Below are 14,901 nucleotides of genomic sequence, written 5' to 3' on the forward strand. Positions count from 1 at the left end.
TAATTTTTATATAACATATCTTTGAAAAGTGTAAAATGGAAATGCTTTGTGAATTTTAACTCAAAATTCAATTATTATAGCAGTTGAATTTTCAAAAGCATTACACAAAACTGTATGTACATTAATTATAATGCTTATTGATCTGGTTATAGAAAATTAGGTATGAGCCAGTTCAAGTGAATCTAAATACAAATCGATGTCATCCAGATGTCAGAGATGAACATATGCTAATCGCTTTCCTCAAAACTTTCTTTTGTCAATTCAGCTGGTGGCATTTGAGGGAGGTGGGGGGCACTATTTCTTTCAGCAGTCCCAAGATTACCTCATTCAGGCTGCTACATTTTGAAAGGAGCTAGGCCCGCAGGGCTCAAACAACAGCAGAGTCATAACCTATAAAACATAAATACTAAGTCATCACAGAGAAACACCCACCTTCTTAATTTCATTTTTCACTAGCGGAACTGGTCCTCCCAGCTCCTGTAGGGGCTTGTTTTGAGGATGTGTCAGGCTCTGCATTACATCCTTGTGATCATCCAGATCTATGAGACATGTAACTAGAACACTACCTTTGGGCTAGGAAGATTATTGGCAGATGTCTTAAAAAAAAAAACAGTGATTGTGTCTATAGGTGGGCAAGTGTGTGGCAGCACTATTTGTGGTATTACTTAAAATAGTAGCAAAATTAAGACTTGTTTGTGTACATAAACAAAGCAAACGCTTTTGATTTATAGGCATTTTCACTGATGCTACCATTAACCATTAAAGGCTGGAGCATTAATCTTCATTCAGGAATGCATGGCCTCTTACTCCAAAAAGCTCTGAAATCATTGGCTGGCCTTCATGATCCCATTTCTACCTACATTTCTAGTCCATATTTTATACCTTTACCCTGATGTACACTGTAATCTGGACTCCCCATCTTTCTCAATGGCTATAAATAATCTTTCCTGTCCACAGACCTTTGCATTGTTGGGTCTTTCCATCTGGAGAGCACTTTCCCCAGGTCTGTTTGGAAAACTCACAACAATAATAACAGCAAACACATACAGAGGGTTTACTGTGTGTCGGGCACAATGTAAATAAACTTAATAATCTCCACTTTCTTAATTCATCCATACTAAGTAACATAGAGTTAGAAATTATTATTATTCATATTTAATTGATAAAAAATGAGGCTTGGAGGAACCTAAAGTGGCCAAAATCACTCAGAATTGACTGAAGTGCCATGTGCCTTATGTAGTATCTCCTGATTCCTCCCAAGCAAAGCTAGGATTCTCATTCATGTTCAACTCTGAGTTTCTATGATTCCATCTTATCCTTTATGAACTCTTCTATGTCCACAGTGTTTGTTACTCACTAAATGCTGAGCAAATGAATGAATTTTTCAAAAGAAATCATTCATCCTTTTCACCCTTGTATGTACCCTTCCTCTCATCCACACTTTCCTCTACTCTGTTTTTATTCCCCTTAGCTTGTGGCTCTTGACTATTATTAGATTCACAGATGACTTAATAAATTGTATCATAAGAAATCAGTCATTATCTCCCCCTAATTTTAGGACCTGCAATTAAAAACCAAGTAAGTATAAAATAATTGAGAACACAGAAAAAAGATCATTTAAATTTTATAAAATTTATCAAATCTAGTGGTAAGAAAAGAAGCACAGATATACTTATATCTCACATGGAAAGCAGGAAATTCAACCAAAATGTTCCAAAGTTTTGAGGGAAGATTATCAGAGTAACACTTTTTTTACATTACAGGGAAATAAAGGAAATATGGACCATATAAGAAAAGAGTCGTTTACCATACAAGAAAAGAAAGAAATGGAGAAGTAAAATTAGATGAGGAAAAGAGGATAAACCAAGAAAGAAAAGAAAAATCATTGAGAAAATAGAAACAAAAAGATTTTAGGAAAATGAATAAATTGAAAAGCAATAAAAAATTGAAGGAAAGATATTGAAAACCACGGACACTAAAAGAAATTTAAGAGAATATGAAATAAAACTTGGAGGGGAAAAAATCAATGCAGGTAGAGAAAAAGGACTTTATTTATGAGTTCATGTTTCCATTATTCTTAGAAAAGCCTTTGAGGTAAAATGGCTGGAAAGAGAAACGGGAGTTAAGATACATTACCTTGTGTACACTATATTTTTCTAGGACTTTTTTTTGTGGAAACAGTGCTTTTGAGAGCAAGATAAGCACTTAAGCATTAACTTGGAGCTATGTACTTAGAACTAAAAGAGTTGTGCTTAGAGGGTACAATTGAGCAGACCTTGATGGAATATTAGGATACAAGTCAAAATACCCTCTTCTCCCCACTTTCTACCAAGATAATCTTAGAATTAACCAGTCTGTTAGCCCTGTGAATATAAGGATCATTTTGTTTCTATTTTTCTTTATGTGGAGTGCCTGGAACATAGAATGAATATTTGCTGAATTAGTCATGGAATTTTAAGAGTTGGTAGAGAGAGATTGGTCCAAGCAATCAAGTCTCAGATTGTTCATGCATCCCTCAGCACCATCATAAGAATCACTAATCTGTGCTCGAATGATTCCAGTGACACAAAATCCAGAGGTGGCTCACTTTATTTGAGGACATGTTTAACTTTTCAGCTTTTTCTTATATTTCTTATCGAATTCTGCCTTCCCATATCTTGAATCCATTTATCCTGAATTTTCCCATTGGGAAAACACAAAATAAGTTCTATTCCTTCTCCCAATGAAAGTACTTCCATGACCTAAATTCAGATACTGTATCCTAATGTCTAGCTATATAATGTCTCTCTCTCTCTCTCTCTCTCTCTCTTTTTCTGGTTTATAGCCCAAGTTTTCCTAACTGTTCTATGTTACTTGATCGCAGATACTTCTAGCATTCTGGTTATTCTCATTTAGTGCAAAATACTTTATCAAAAGAACAAGGAATTCATGATGGGCTCCCTCGGTTTATATGCTTATATTTGTTCAGTATGAAGAACCCAGAAAATCCACTTAAATAACTTCAGGGGGAAAAAAGGAGGTGCAGTTTAAAACTGCATATAGCTTTGATCTGAATTTGTACAGAATAAAGGTATGGCTTGGCTAGTATATAGTATAATATATAAATAAAATAAGTTCAAGTATGCATAAAAATGAATGAAAAAAATGAATGAATTAAAAAATAGTGTTTGATGAAAGTAAAAGAATTTTGTGTCTACTTTTTATTTCTTAATTGAATAAATATTTTAGTTTGAGTTGGTGCCTGATATGAGTTTTTCTTTAAGATGCCCATTCACCATTCTAACAAATTTGGTACAAAAAAATACATATCCTTACATGGATAGTATCAGTGGAAGTAAAAGGAAAGCAAAACAAAAGCAGAACAAAACAAAAACTATTTTCTTGAGCTTCCCTGGTGGCGCAGTGGTTGAGAGTCCGCCTGCCGATGCTGGGGACGCGGGTTCGTGTCCTGGTCCGGGAAGATCCCACATGCCGTGGAGCGGCTGGGCCCCGTGAGCCGTGGCCACTGAGCCTGCGCATCCGGAGCCTGTGCTCTGCAACGGGAGAGGCCACAACAGTGAGAGGCCCGTGTACCGCAAAAAAAAAAAAAAAAAGACAAAAAAACAAAAACAATTTTCTCAATGCAAATTATTGACTTTAGTGACTAAATATGTGCTTGCATATAACACTATGTTACATGGAAGTCAAAATAGAGCAAAATAAGATTGAAAGATATATAGAGGCTGCCCTGTCAGATATGGACTTTCCTCAATAAAAGTTACCACAAAGTAAATTCTTCATGTATGTGAACTCTTTCTTAATGCCAAATTGCTACCAATGTCCCTTGGTGAGTCCTATTTATAAGTAGATTATGGCACTCTCTCAAAAGCCGTGCACATCTGCCTTTCAGCGAGTGCCTACACAGAATATATGGCCTTTTCTAGAACTGGGAAATTTAATCAATTTGCTGGCAGAGAATACTTTTTATGCCACACGACTTTTCCCTGACCCTACCCAAGATTTTAATTTTCAATGTGCTTCATATATTATGAACCTATATAATCTTAATGAATGTCTTCCATATGGTCATTATAGTGCTTGACTTTATATTCTCAAAAGCTCCAGTGCCTACATAAATTCTTTCTCTTTCATACTCAGTGTTTCTTTGTAGGCTCCCTCAATTCCCAAAGTAATACCCTTTTTTTTTTTTTTTTTTTTTTGCGGTATGTAGGCCTCTCACTGTTGTGGCCTCTCCCGTTGTGGAGCACAGGCTCCGGACGCGCAGGCTCAGCAGCCATGGCTCACGGGCTTAGCTGCTCTGCGGCATGTGGGATCTTCGCGGACCGGGGCACGAACCCGTGTCCCCTGCATCGGCAGGCGGACTCTCAACCACTGCGCCACCAGGGAAGCCCAGTAATACCCTTTTTATATTTGGTTATATATGAATCTTAGGCAATATTCTCAAAATAACAGAAAACCTATATGTGCTTTGTCCATCAGTGCTATAGAAGATGTATATACTATGTGCACATATATAATTTAACATTTTAAAATTTCTTTTAATATTTTATAAAGATGGGAGTTAAATGCAGGAGGTACAGATTAATCACTTAACATCTCAAAACCTCACTTATTTCACCAAAATGAGGGATTTAACTAAAACTGATCTTTAAAGTAACTTTCAATTTTCTATGGAGTATGGAAGACAAGGAATTTTATAAATTGGGGTTTTGGTCTAGGTTTTCCAATAAATGATATTTAACCTCCCTGGAGCATGGTTTCCTCATCTGTATAATATGGAAACCAAGGTAGACCAGGGATGTTATCTTTAGTGATAGCATGTGTTGACCTATTTTTCTTTCTGGAGTTTTCTCTTGAGAAGGATTCTGAGAACTTCCTTTGACTCTGTGACATGGATTGCTGTGATCATGTGATCAATTAGCATTTATGTTATAGGCTTCTTACACAATTTCTAAGAAGGCTTCTAATTAAAAAAAAAAGTTTATTGATTGTTATCACTTAAGCTGCTATATTTTTTCCTTTCTTGTGTGCTTTTATAAATATGTAAATCCAAGAAAATGTTTGATGTGCTGAGGAAGACAGGTGGAGGAGAGGACAGTCATTTAAAAGATATTTGAAGCACTTTAATGCAGAGAGAGACAAAGGATTTGACTCATTCTTTGTGATTCCTGGAGACAGAACGAATGCTAGCAGGTGTAAATGGTAGAAAATTACTTCCTTATAAGGAAAAAAATGTATTATCTTAAGAAATGCTCAACAAAATCTGCTCCATAGACTAGTCTGTATTCTGAAATCTTTATCACTGAAGACATCAAAGCTTAGGTTGCGTGATAATTTCTCAAAGTCATTATTAAAGGGATTCATTCATAAGATAACAAGTTAGACAAAATGGATTCCAACACTAAAGGTCTGTGATTCTATGGTAATCAACAGACATAATAGCGAAAATTCTGTACTGGAATCTGGTGACATAATTCTCAAAGATTTCATTGGACTGAGTATTGAGAATTTTTAACATAAGTCATCTAATTTTTAGCCAATTCTACAGTGTTCTAGTGAAGCTCTTTTATCTTACTAAGACTACCCTTCTGGAGACAATGTCGCTAATTTTCATTTGTGGAACCATCACTTCTTTTGCATCTGGAGACACAACTCTGTCCTCGTTTTGAATGTTATTTCTCTATTGCAGTGAAACTGACTATAGCAAAGTCGTAATAAAGACAACTTGCAAAAGTAATTTAATGATTGACTGTTTTCAACTTATTAAAGAGTGGAATATAAAGCATTCACATAGAATCATAAATTATTTTATCTGGAAGAAATTGTTTTATCTGAAAATTTGTCATTTTGAAATCTAGTTAATGAAAAGAGTAACTTTTTCAAGGTCATTAAGTTCGTGAGAGAGCTGTGCTCCAGATTTTCTGAATCACAATCCAGGGGTAACCAAATTTACTGCAGTAGCGTGCTTAAAAGTACAGATCTTGGTGAGTTGACACTTTCTTTTGTGTCCTTGGATTCACTGCTTATCTGGAATCAGCAGAATGAAATAGGAAAGCAAACAATTTTATTCATAAGAATCAGAAAAACACTAGGTAATGTAGTCTGGAGGGGCATGGAAGTTGGCATCCTTCTGCAAAGCTTGACATTACAAACATGCTTTGTAATCGACTAACAATTTTTTCCAGAAGTGAAACCAGTCAAAGATATATTCCAACTTAAAATTAGAAGTTGCCTCATATGACCTTATCACCACCACCTTGTGGCTGGGGACACCACAGTATGCAACACCCCCAGAGTTTACAGCAAATAAAGCAGAGCAAGTTACTAAAGATTCCAATCGTAAGCCTTAACAAGACTCAACTATCATTATTTAAGCTTGCCTGTCCACTCTAATCAGGACAACAGGCATAAATTAAATAAGTAGAACATGCGATTATAAAGAGAATTGTTAACACAGGCACATTAGCTGCTCGTAATAGGATATTGGCTAATTGACAGGGGGAAAAATGTCCTTAGACACCATAATGCATATTACTCAGGATTTTAATTCTTTGTGATCTTTGTTACGTGTAATACCATGATAAGCCAATGTGTTCAAGTAATGAAGAAAATGCAGGAAAATATTTTTTAAAACAACAAAGAAATGTAGATCTAATTTAGAAGTTATGCCACTTTTGTGAGGATAATGGAAAACTTGGCCATAATGCTAAAGGTTTACTGATTTCTGAATTTATAATTCAGAACAAAAAAATGAGCTTGGTAAGGCTGATGGCTTTCCAGAGGTGTTTTGGATCATTTATTTTAAAAGGATTTCCCAATAAAGCGTGATACTATCAATGACTTTTTTCTTATTTCTGAACTGATTATTAAAAAGACATTGTATATTATATGTCTTTAAATATGTGAATTAGGTAGGATTTGAATAGTAAGTATCTTTTAGTATATATCCATAGACATTTTCTTCCAGGGGACTGAAGTTCTAATTTTATCATGGAAATAAATGGAAAGGTAACTTTCAACTAATCCATTAATTTGCTTTATTGCAAACTCTGCTGGATCACTAGGTTAGGGGAAAATATCCAAATAGTTTTCATTTCAATAGGAGTGAGGAATCAAATCATTTGGTGATGTTTTGCAACACTTGCACTTAAGAAAAGTGTGGTTATTCCTCAGAGACTGAAAATATATGCTGAAGTGTGATGATTAGAGGGTAGCTCTATGAGAAAGTAAAGAGAGGGAAGATAGATTAAAAATAGGCAGAACAAAGTACATGTGCATGGAAAGAATAAGTGAAGTAGGAAGTTACAGTTTTTTTAAATCTGCTTAACTTTTAGTTAATTTGTTTGTTTCATGAAAAGACAAGCAGGTGGACTAAGAATGCGGGCAAGTAAGAGTGAGGGAGGAAGGAAATCAATAGTACTGTGCCAGGCCTGCTCAAGAGAGTGCCTTTTTAGATGTCTCATATGGTTAACTGGATCGATAGTCTCTTTTCACTTTTCCAGAATATATGTCAGGGATATATGAGCATTATGTAAACATAGCAACCTATCAAATACATATCAAAGAATACAGAATCTACTTATGACCAATTAGGTTGCCCTAATAGTGGTATCAGGTTATTATATATGACAAAAGAAATATATCCATGTGTGTGTAAAACTACAATTTATTACTTTTGGATTTAAAGAATAACTTTAGAAAATGAAATATACTTTATGTAACAAAATTCTCCTTTTAACAAGTCTCTTTTAGTTTTAAGAAGAGTTTGGTGTAAGTTATGAGAAAAAAAATCTTCATGTATTTTTGGCCAAGCACTTTAAAGTTCTAATGATATATATATATAATTGAATGAAAGAGTCTTTGAATTCTATAGTGCTTTACAATTTTCCCAAGTTCCAGACACATGATTTCATATAATCCTATAATAACCCTTCCTTTTTCCCCTACCCCTATATTGCCCCTCCCCCTTCCCTCGCCCCACTATTAACCACTAGTTTGTTCTCTATATCTGTGAATCTGTTTCTTTTCTTTCTTTCTTTTTTTTTTTTTTTTGCGATACGCGGGCCTCTCCCGTTGTGGAGCACAGGCTCCGGACGCGCAGGCTCAGCGGCCATGGCTCACGGGCCCAGCCGCTCCGCGGCATGTGGGATCTTCCCGGACCGGGGCAGGAACCCGTGTCCCCTGCATCGGCAGGCAGACTCTCAACCACTGCGCCACCAGGGAAGCCCCTGTTTCTTTTTTGTTTTATTTGTTTGTTGTATTTTTTAGATTCAACATATAAGTGATATCATATAATATTTGTCTTTCTGTCTCTGACTTACTTCACTTAGTATGATAATCTCTAGGTCCATCTGTGTTGCTGCAAATGGCAAAATTTCATTCTTTTCTATGGCTGAGTAATATTCCACTGTATATATGTACCACATCTTCTTTATCCATACATCTGTTGATGGACACTTAGGTTGCTTCCATACCTTGGCAATTGTAAATAATGTTGCTATGAACATTAGGGTGCATGTATCTTTTCATATAGTGTTTTTGTTTTTTTCAGGTATATACCCAATAGTGGAATTGCTGGGTCATATGGTAGTTGTATTTTTAGTTTTTTGAGAAACCTCCGTACTGTTTTCCACAGTGGCTGCACCAATTTACCTTCCCACCAATAGTATCTGAGAGTTCCGTTTTTCCATATCCTCACTGACATTTGTTATTTGTGTTTAAAGTTGCACCAATATTTTACCAAATTGGTTTAGTTCAATCTGGAAGTGAAATGGTTTACAAATGAAATAACTGATTATGGGGCATTGCAGGACTTTAAGGATATAGCTTTTTTTTATGAGAGAATTTTAATCTTTATTTAATTTAATCAACAAAAAGTAGACCAAAATTTTCCTATAATAAACCATTGCTACAATTAAAATAGTGACTGGCAAAAGACAAAAATCAGATTATCTCATTACCAATTTAAGAATAAATTTTTAAGAAAAAAAATGTGTCATGAACAGATAAACCATAAAAGTATTTTACTAAGTTTTAATAATTTTTCCAAACAAAATAATATATTTTTCTTTTAAAGAGTCTAATATATTTGCTAGCCATTTAATTATAATGTAACCAGTAAATAAATTGAAGAGTAGTTCAAGGAGATATCAATTATTTAAATGTTTGTTACATTTTTGTAATGGTGGGAGAGCCTGCTAATTGTTTCAATAGTGTGAAGCTCAAAGCACTATATTAGCAAAATTAGATGGTTCAGAAAGTTTAAGAAAGTAATGAATCATCTACAGCTTTGTATCAGTATCACTAACATTTTCCAAAAATGTCATTTATTGGACATTCCAGTGATGCTATATGTTTAGCTTTTACCTCCAATTGTAGTTTATTTATGAGATTAAATAATGAGAATGATTATGTTTTTGAATTTTGCTTATAAATTGAGGGGCACTAAAAGGAGCATTTTAGCAATATAAAGATATTTTTAAGGCAAAGATTTATTATAAATAACTGTGAGATTTTGGAGTAGTTTACTGTAAGGAAATGTGTGATATAAAAGCACCATTAGTAATTAAAATGATGAATTATTTTCAGGACTCTCATAAAGTCTAAATGTCAAAGATATAAATTATTTTGTCTTATTAGATGAGTTATACATTTTTAGGAAAAAAGTAGAATTAAACATCAGAACTACTAGTTACTGAGCATTTTTGATAAAGGAAAACATAAACTATATTAAGTGTTATGGCGTATACTTTGGCATGGCTGTAGTTTATATGAAAGTATTTTTCTATAGTTTCATGAACATTATAATTATAAGTAAAATGTGTATATTGCTTATTCTTCCAGAAGTCTGATGGCATTAAATTGATGTTCAAGTGTTTGTGGGTTACTTGCCTGCCTAGTACCCTGGCATGTAAGGATTTACTTTGTTGATAATGAAACTTTTAGACTTAAACTGCAAAGTCTAAGTGTCATACACTTAAGACATACACTTAAACTGTAATGTCTTCAATCTATTTTAGTAAGTGGTTATTAACTTATTTCTCCCTTTTACTTTGAATAAATAGTTGAGAGCTTCCATTTATTTTGCACAAGTCCTAGATGAAAGGGAACATAGATAGACTTAATGAGTGATTGGCTGTCAGGGCAAAGCATTTACACTGAATTGTCAGCTACTAAATATGATAGACAGTCTAACCACTCCATGTTCTATTTCTCACCTGTAAAATAATAACATAGTAACATACGTCAAGCTCCCAATAGCTCATGTAGGCATGATACCCTACGGATGGTGTCAAATAGAAAAGGAGTGGGGAAGGAAGGAAGGAAAGAAGGAAACATTTTCTACTGTTTAATAAATGTGTCAATCCCTCAATGCATTTGGAAATGCTGCATCCAAGTAGAGAGGGCATAGAGTATGGATATAATAGAGAACTTCACAGTTAAAAAAGGAGTTTCTATGTAGGTGGGCTTAGAGAAATGCTCTCAGGAATGAATTGGAAAATGAGAATTGGCAGCAGCTAGGTCATGTAACAGGGAACTATGCAGACCCCAGGAAGCCAGTCAGTTTATTAATGAGCAGAATGCTGCCCTGCACCACTACTTCCTACTGCTAACTGTAGGCAGAACTCCTCGGGCATAGCTACTTTTGGGGGTTAATCTTCTAGAGAACACTTACACAATGATCACAGTAGAGATCTGGTGAAGAAATTACAGGATAAGTTTCATGCTGAATATTAGAGGAACAACCTTTACACATGTGATTGCTTATTGCAGGATAAAAGAAGATGAATCAAGTGTAGAAATTGTTGGGCTACAAATAATTTCCAAATAGAGATAAACAGAAAAAATGTAAAAATGAGACTGAAAATTATGTGAGAACTGCTCATTCTCAAATAAGAGTTAATTAAAATATCATTTACCTTGTGCATCTTATTTTCTGTCCCAGGATTCTCTGGCTGTTATTGATTGATGAAAATCAACTTTGGCTGCTAAGGGGGCCTCCTTCATTTTTCATGTGAACTTCAGTTATAGTCACATGATTTTTACACAATATAAAATGAGAAAATAATAGTAAGACCATACATGAGACCAAAAATATCTCTACTGAGTTGAGGGAAAGGGAAATAATATTTATTTTTTAAATGTTTTAATCTGAGTAACCTGAGTTAGATCTCATTTTGAATACAGAAAATTTTAATTAGAGTTCATTCCATTAAAAAGTCTAGGTGACTTAAATATATGAATTAAGAAAAAAGAAGGCATAGTTGTTATTTTACATTGAAATGAAAATATATGGGTTTATAGATGTTCTAGGCAGACTATTTTCTTTCAACAGATCTTCTCTTGCCATACGAATGCAGTCATTTATTATTTCTTGGGAACATTTATAAAATATTAACTATATTCTTAATAACACTTTTAAAGTATTTTCATTCATATTTTATCTTATTCAAAAATGATTTAAAGTAGCTTATAAAAAGGTATTATAAAAACTTGACAACTCGTCATGGTTTTATTATGATTGAAACATATCTAAGTCTACCAAAACCACAGCTCCCCCCTACCTCCTCCACGTATTGTTCTTGTTATTTGAAAGTGTCATCTTGGTGATTGCTCATCACACATGAGTGTTGTCAATTGACATGGACCACGCTTGCATAAAACTTATCTATTGGGTTCTTGACCTGATACCATCTCATTGTTTTTACTGCCATCTTCTTGCCTCAAACAGAACCAAATCAACTCACCTGTCTTGCAGATATGAATAAGCTGTCTACTGCTGCTTTGTTCAAACAGAACATGCCCATAGAGTGTTATTTCAAATTTTGTTTTAATAACTTTAAAACATTTCCTCTGACCTAACTAATCTCCCTCACTCACCTCTCTACCCACACAGTAATGTTGGTAATCTGCCTTTCCCTTTCCTTAATCAACACTCACATTTATTCAGCGCACCTCTTCTGAGCTTGATATTAGGAACAGCAGAATTCAGTCGAACAAATGCACATTAGTTTATGAACGAATTGAGTTGGTCTTGGAGGAAACTATTTGAGTTGAATTCCTTCTTGTATATGAAAGACTATTAAGGTCCTAAAACAGGGATATCTACAATTTTAAAAATGTTAATAAACAGATGTCTCTGTAATAGATTGAAATTCAGGAAGTATAACTGTCTGGCATTGTAATGAGGGAGTTATACAGCACCACAGATCTGTATCAAGGGTCATCAGCTACTCTTGCTCACGTTGGACAGACTAAGGCATTATTTCTTAAACTATTAGCCCCCCAAATACTAAAAAGCTCTAAGATGTGTGTATGTGTGTGTGCATGTGTTTATGTACTCACATGTGTGTGTTTCCAGTGGAGGTAGAAAGGTGGTCAGTTAAGTGTAGTCATTCTACATAAGTCATTCGTTCAAGAGCCATGAGATTGATGTGAGAGTCTTGGCTTAATATTAGTATCTATCTCTATAGCTGTTTGATTTGTTCATTATTTCTGCTGAAGTGATAACAGCTCAGCTGGGCTTCCACCATGAAAGTTAGAAGCCTGAAGACTAAGTTGTATTATCATCAGTGTTCTAATCAGCCAAGGTTCTTTTAACACTTAACATTACAGGTATTTCCCAATAATAGGAAGTTTACAGCTGTTGACAGGGTGAGAAATGCAGAAGAGATATGCCTTGGTCCACTGTTGAAACCATCGTATGAAACACAAACCTTGGCTAATGGTAGCTATAATCAGGATGATCTGATAAGGACTGACTCACTGATTCCTCTGGCTTTTGGTCTAAATCTAGTCAATCAAAAATAAGGTTTCCAAGTATAAAATAGCATGCCATATGTTGACTAAGCATATGTTTTGAGGCTTAAAAGTCATCGGAGATTAAATATTCCTTTCTAACTTTGGTAAGTTGCTTTTCCTGGATAATATTATTTTCTCAGTTTTTGTATATATATTTCCTCAATATTGGGGATCTCTAAATAATGAAATTTTCCCAATTCTTGGTGATTGTTTAAGGCCAAATAATACATTTGCGCTGTTGCAATATAATGCACTTTTAGAAAAATAGTGGTAATTAACTGCATCTAACAATTAATAATAGAGAATACCTTCTTTGTGCCCAATCCTGTGCTAGGTGCTAGAGTGAATTTATAGAATTTAATCTGTTGCTTATATTGTTTTTATCCTTTTTTTTTTCTATTTCATTACAAATGGAGTGGCTGGATATTCCTACATTTGTTACACTTCACAGATAGTAAAGTGGTGTATAAATATGTAGTGCCTTTTAGAGTTTATGATACCTGGCAAATCTGAATAGAATGTCAGAAAGGAGAAAAAGAAAAAAACAGCACAACCAAGCAAGCTACCCCTTTTTCTCATTTCCAAAATAATTTTTCAGCTCTAGGGAAATTTTGATGTGAGTTAAAACCTTCCTGAACTTTGTGAACCAGGCTTAATTCAGAAGATCACCCTGAGTCTTATGGATCATGACAGTCTCAGAGAGGCCATATTTTTACATGGATAAACCATTCCAGGACAAATTCTACAATATATTAGACACAAACATATTACCTTTCAGTTTCAAACACTTATGTCTTATCTTGCTCCCTTGATGTATCTTCAATAAATGCATGTATTTTGGCTTTATAAGAAATACTCTATTTTCAACTAACATTAAATGATCTGCATATTATCTTATCCCAATAATGTTGTAAAGCAGAGTCTACCCTGTGCCTCAGAGTTAATTTTCTTTGGGGAACGTCTCATTCACAGCTTTAGTTTGCCATGGGGAAATGACAGGGTGTATTAAGTTCCTTCAGTGACAATAGTTATATTTATTTGGGGACTTATTGCATTTCACTTTTTATATCTTTGCATATGAAAACCTCACATGTACTTCTTTTCTTACCTCCCTGGGGTAGGCAGAAATGGCAGCAGAAGATGTGGAGTTTCAGAGTTTTGGACAACAAAAGGGCAGTACTGTGAGGACCAGCATATAGTAGACTAAACTGAAATTGTTCAACAAGTATTTTCCCTCACTCAGGCAATTCATGCGGAAGCGCAGGCTCAGCGGCTGTGGCTCACGGGCCCAGCCGCTCCGCGGCATGTGGGATCCTCCCGGACCGGGGCACAAACCCGTGTCCCCTGCATCGGCAGGCGGACTCTCAACCACTGAGCCACCAGGGAAGCCCTTGAGTGCTTATTTTTTAATTCATAATTATGCCATGGTTTTTCACACAAAAAACTCAAGGCATTCTCCGGAATCCATAAGAAATGAATATATGTTCATTAGCTTACATCCAGTTATTTTAAATACAAAAAGTCTTAGTTTCTGTTGGTTTGTATTTTAATGATTTGCAGTCCTAGTGTGGTATATTTGGTAGGTGGTCTTTAAGATACAGTCATTTATATTCTAATTATATATGAGTTTATGTAGAATAATAAAAAATGATAGGTATTTTTTGAAATGTAAATTTATGTTTGATGATCCTGACTCACATCTGGGAAATGAAGTAATTGGATCAGCAGATATATGAATTGATTAAATAATCTGTATTTCCTTAATTCTAATTATATAGGACGACATCTTTAAAATTAGTGGCTAATTTTTGGGAAAACATAAATTTATTTTTTCAGCCTTTTCAACATGCATTGAATCACTGTTATCAAAATAATTTTATTTTAAATATGTTTGACTAGAATATTTTATCAAGCTTCTGCTTTTTCCTGAAGCTCTTCCCTCTATACATCACATGATATCACATCACCTTTCATCAGTCATGCAAAGCAGAAAATCTTCAAAATTCTAAGCATTTATCCCTCATGAGAGATGTTACCTCATGCTGTTGAATCCTTCCATGCAAATTAGGTTTATTCCTAGTTCTACATCAGCACTGAGAG

The 14,901-nt window shown here is 34.7% G+C and overlaps 1 protein-coding gene across 6 annotated transcripts in view; it reads left to right on the forward strand.

The window, feature by feature from the left end:
- Positions 1–14,901, forward strand: part of PCDH7 (protocadherin 7) — a 407,976-nt gene that overhangs the window by 217,559 nt on the left and 175,516 nt on the right. The gene's annotated exons all lie outside the window — the stretch shown is intronic.

Source organism: Globicephala melas, chromosome 5 (genome assembly GCF_963455315.2).
Source record: "Globicephala melas chromosome 5, mGloMel1.2, whole genome shotgun sequence".
NCBI classification, from domain to species: domain Eukaryota; kingdom Metazoa; phylum Chordata; class Mammalia; order Artiodactyla; family Delphinidae; genus Globicephala; species Globicephala melas.